This window comes from Pempheris klunzingeri, unplaced genomic scaffold (assembly GCF_042242105.1).
Source record: "Pempheris klunzingeri isolate RE-2024b unplaced genomic scaffold, fPemKlu1.hap1 Scaffold_84, whole genome shotgun sequence".
NCBI lineage: Eukaryota > Metazoa > Chordata > Actinopteri > Acropomatiformes > Pempheridae > Pempheris > Pempheris klunzingeri.
In genome coordinates, this window is record NW_027254988.1 from 50,001 (window position 1) to 55,000 (window position 5,000).

The following is a 5,000-nucleotide window of genomic DNA, read 5'->3' on the forward strand; positions in this document are numbered from 1 at the left end:
AAATCGCTCCAACGCTCCACCTAAAAGTTCTGTTTTTGCCTGCTCCTGAAATCTTGACGATGGTAGCGCGGAAAACAGACAAAAAACGCGTAAGACAGGGGAAGGGAGGGAGGCGGTTGGTTACTCCTGCTTTGCCTTCCTAGACTTGGCCCCTGGTACTCTAGTGGAGGTTTCGTGCCCCTGGTACTCCGATGAATGTTTCGTGCCCCTGGTACTCTGGTGGCTGTTTCGTGCCCCTGGTACTCCGGTGAATGTTTCGTGCCCCTGGTAATCCGATGAAGGTTTCGTGCCCCTGGTACTCCGGTGAATGTTTCGTGCCCCTGGTAATCCGATGAATGTTTCGTGCCCCTGGTACTCCGGTGAATGTTTCGTGCCCCTGGTAATCCGATGAATGTTTCGTGCCCCTGGTAATCCGATGAATGTTTCGTGCCCCTGGTACTCCAGTGGAGGTTTCGTGCCCCTGGTGCTCCGATGAAGGTTTCGTGCCCCTGGTGCTCCGGTGAATGTTTCGTGCCCCTGGTAATCCGTGTAAGACAGGGGAAGGGAGGGAGGCGGTTGGTTACTCCTGCTTTGCCTTCCTAGACTTGGCCCCTGGTACTCTAATGGAGGTTTCGTGCCCCTGGTACTCCGATGAATGTTTCGTGCCCCTGGTACTCTGGTGGCTGTTTCGTGCCCCTGGTACTCCGGTGAATGTTTCGTGCCCCTGGTAATCCGATGAAGGTTTCGTGCCCCTGGTACTCCGGTGAATGTTTCGTGCCCCTGGTAATCCGATGAATGTTTCGTGCCCCTGGTACTCCGGTGAATGTTTCGTGCCCCTGGTACTCCGGTGAATGTTTCGTGCCCCTGGTAATCCGATGAATGTTTCGTGCCCCTGGTACTCCGGTGAATGTTTCGTGCCCCTGGTAATCCGATGAATGTTTCGTGCCCCTGGTAATCCGGTGAATGTTTCGTGCCCCTGGTCCTCCAGTGGAGGTTTCGTGCCCCTGGTGCTCCGATGAAGGTTTCGTGCCCCTGGTACTCTGATGGCTGTTTCGTGCCCCTGGTACTCCGGTGAATGTTTCGTGCCCCTGGTACTCTAGTGGAGGTTTCGTGCCCCTGGTACTCTAGTGGAGGTTTCGTGCCCCTGGTACTCCGATGGCTGTTTCGTGCCCCTGGTAATCCGATGAATGTTTCGTGCCCCTGGTACTCTGATGGCTGTTTCGTGCCCCTGGTACTCCGGTGAATGTTTCGTGCCCCTGGTAATCCGATGAATGTTTCGTGCCCCTGGTACTCCGGTGAATGTTTCGTGCCCCTGGTAATCCGGTGAATGTTTCGTGCCCCTGGTACTCCGGTGAATGTTTCGTGCCCCTGGTACTCCGGTGAATGTTTCGTGCCCCTGGTAATCCGGTGAATGTTTCGTGCCCCTGGTACTCCAGTGGAGGTTTCGTGCCCCTGGTAATCCGATGAATGTTTCCTGCCCCTGGTACTCCGGTGAATGTTTCGTGCCCCTGGTAATCCGATGAATGTTTCGTGCCCCTGGTAATCCGATGAATGTTTCGTGCCCCTGGTCCTCCAGTGGAGGTTTCGTGCCCCTGGTGCTCCGATGAAGGTTTCGTGCCCCTGGTACTCTGATGGCTGTTTCGTGCCCCTGGTACTCCGGTGAATGTTTCGTGCCCCTGGTACTCTAGTGGAGGTTTCGTGCCCCTGGTACTCTAGTGGAGGTTTCGTGCCCCTGGTACTCTAGTGGAGGTTTCGTGCCCCTGGTACTCCGATGGCTGTTTCGTGCCCCTGGTACTCCGGTGAATGTTTCGTGCCCCTGGTACTCTAGTGGAGGTTTCGTGCCCCTGGTACTCTAGTGGAGGTTTCGTGCCCCTGGTACTCTAGTGGAGGTTTCGTGCCCCTGGTACTCCGATGGCTGTTTCGTGCCCCTGGTACTCCGGTGAATGTTTTGTGCCCCTGGTAAGCCGATGAATGTTTCGTGCCCCTGGTACTCCGGTGAATGTTTCGAATTGCCCCGACACACCCCAACACCTCCCGCAGGCCCCGTGACCTCCGGCCTGGACCCTGAGACGCACACCAACACATCTCCCAGGCCCCGACACACACCACCACCTCTCCGTGACCTCCGGCCTCCACCCTGAGACGCACACCAACACATCTCCCCCAGGCCCCGTGACCTCCGGCCTTGACCCTGAGACGCACACCAACACATCTCCCAGGCCCCGTGACCTCCGGCCTGGACCCTGAGACGCACACCAACACATCCCCCAGGCCCCGACACACACCAACACCTCTCCCAGGCCCCGTGACCTCCAACCTGGCCCCTGAGACGCACACCAACACCTCCCCCAGGCCCCGTGACCTCCGGCCTTGACCCAGAGACGCACACCAACACATCTCCCCCAGGCCCCGTGACCTCCGGCCTTGACCCTCAGACGCACACCAACACATCTCCCAGGCCCCGACACACACCACCACCTCTCCGTGACCTCCAGCCTGGACCCTGAGACGCACACCAACACATCCCCCAGGCCCAGACACACACCAACACCTCTCCGTGACCTCCAACCTGGCCCCTGAGACGCACACCAACACATCCCCCAGGCCCCGTGACCTCCGGCCTCCACCCTGAGACGCACACCAACACATCCCCCAGGCCCAGACACACACCAACACCTCTCCGTGACCTCCAACCTGGCCCCTGAGACGCACACAAACACCTCCCCCAGGCCCCGTGACCTCCGGCCTCCACCCTGAGACACACACCAACACCTCCCCCAGGCCCAGCAGACACACACCAACACCTCTCCCAGGCCCCGTGACCTCCGGCCTTGACCCAGAGACGCACACCAACACATCTCCCAGGCCCCGTGACCTCCGGCCTTGACCCTGAGACGCACACCAACACATCTCCCAGGCCCCGACACACACACCAACACCTCCCCCAGGCCCCGTGACCTCCGGCCTCCACCCTGAGACGCACACCAACACCTCCCCCAGGCCCCGTGACCTCCGGCCTGGCTTCCTGACCTCCGGCCTGGCCCCTGAGACGCACACCAACACCTCCCCCAGGCCCCGTGACCTCCGGCCTCCACCCTCAGTGAACTTTGTAAAGCACTATGAGACACTCTGTTGTGATATTGGGCTATACAAATAAAATTGAATTGAATTGAATTGAATTGAGAGACACACACCAACACCTCCCCCAGGCCCAGACGCACACCAACACCTCCCCCAGGCCCCGTGACCTCCAACCTGGCCCCTGAGACGCACACCAACACCTCCCCCAGGCCCCGACACACACCAACACCTCCCCCAGGCCCCGTGACCTCCGGCCTGGACCCTGAGACGCACACCAACACCTCCCCCAGGCCCAGCAGACACACACCAACACCTCCCCCAGGCCCCGTGACCTCCGGCCTGGACCCTGAGACGCACACCAACACCTCCCCCAGGCCCAGCAGACACACACACCAACACCTCTCCCAGGCCCCGTGACCTCCGGCCTGGCCCCGGAGACGCACACCAACACCTCCCCCAGGCCCCGTGACCTCCGGCCTCCACCCTGAGACGCACACCAACACCTCCTCCAGGCCCCGTGACCTCCAGCCAGGCCCACTTAACCCCAAGCCTGACCATAGCCCTCACACTCAGCCCCAGCAGGGAGGCCTCCAGTGGGGCTTTCAGCCTTGAGCTCAAAACAACTCACCCCCAGCAGGGAGGCCTCCATTGGGGCTCACCCACAGCAGGGAGGCCTCCAGTGGGGCTTTCGGCCTTGAGCTCAACCCGCTCACCCCCAGCAGGGTTAGGGTTAGGGCCTCCATTGGGGCTCACCCCAGGCAGGGAGGCCTCCAGTGGGGCTTTCGGCCCTGAGCTCAGCCCGCTTTCAGCCTTGAGCTCAGCCAGCTCAGCCCCAGCAGGGAGGCCTCCAGTGGGGCTTTCGGCCTTGAGCTCAGCCCGCTTTCAGCCTTGAGCTCAGCCAGCTCAGCCCCAGCAGGGAGGCCTCCAGTGGGGCTTTCGGCCTTGAGCTCAACCCGCTCACCCCCAGCAGGGTTAGGGTTAGGGCCTCCATTGGGGCTCACCCCAGGCAGGGAGGCCTCCAGTGGGGCTTTCGGCCCTGAGCTCAGCCCGCTTTCAGCCTTGAGCTCAGCCAGCTCAGCCCCAGCAGGGAGGCCTCCAGTGGGGCTTTCGGCCTTGAGCTCAGCCCGCTTTCAGCCTTGAGCTCAGCCAGCTCAGCCCCAGCAGGGAGGCCTCCAGTGGGGCTTTCGGCCTTGAGCTCAGCCCGCTTTCAGCCTTGAGCTCAGCCCGCTCATCCCCAGCAGGGAGGCCTCCAGTGGGGCTTTCAGCCCTGAGCTCAGCCCGCTCACCCCCAGCAGGGAGGCCTCCACTGGGGCTGTCAGCCCTGAGCTCAGCCCGCTTTCAGCCTTGAGCTCAGCCCGCTCACCCCCAGCAGGGAGGCCTCCAGTGGGGCTTTCGGCCCTGAGCTCAGCCCGCTTTCAGCCTTGAGCTCAGCCAGCTCACCCCCAGCAGGGAGGCCTCCAGTGGGGCTTTCAGCCCTGAGCTCAGCCCGCTTTCAGCCTTGAGCTCAGCCCGCTCACCCCCAGCAGGGAGGCCTCCAGTGGGGCTGTCAGCCCTGAGCTCAGCCCGCTTTCAGCCCTGAGCTCAGCCCGCTCACCCCCAGCAGGGAGGCCTCCAGTGGGGCTTTCGGCCCTGACTTCAACCCGCTCACCCCCAGCAGGGAGACCTCCAGCCAGGTCCCTGACTCACTCACTCTCACCCAGGCTCCAGCAAGCTTGCACGCACTCTGCCTCTGCTTCCTGGACTCTTGCTATCTCCACTCACCTCCACTCCCAGGAGCCTTGACCCCCAGCCGGGCCCCCTGACCCAGCAGGGAAGCCTCCATTCAGACTCCTCACTCACTCACTCACTCACTCACTCACTCACTCACTCACTCACTCACTCACTCACTCACTCACTCACTCTCAGCCAGGCTCCAGCTATCTCCACTCACCTCCACTCCC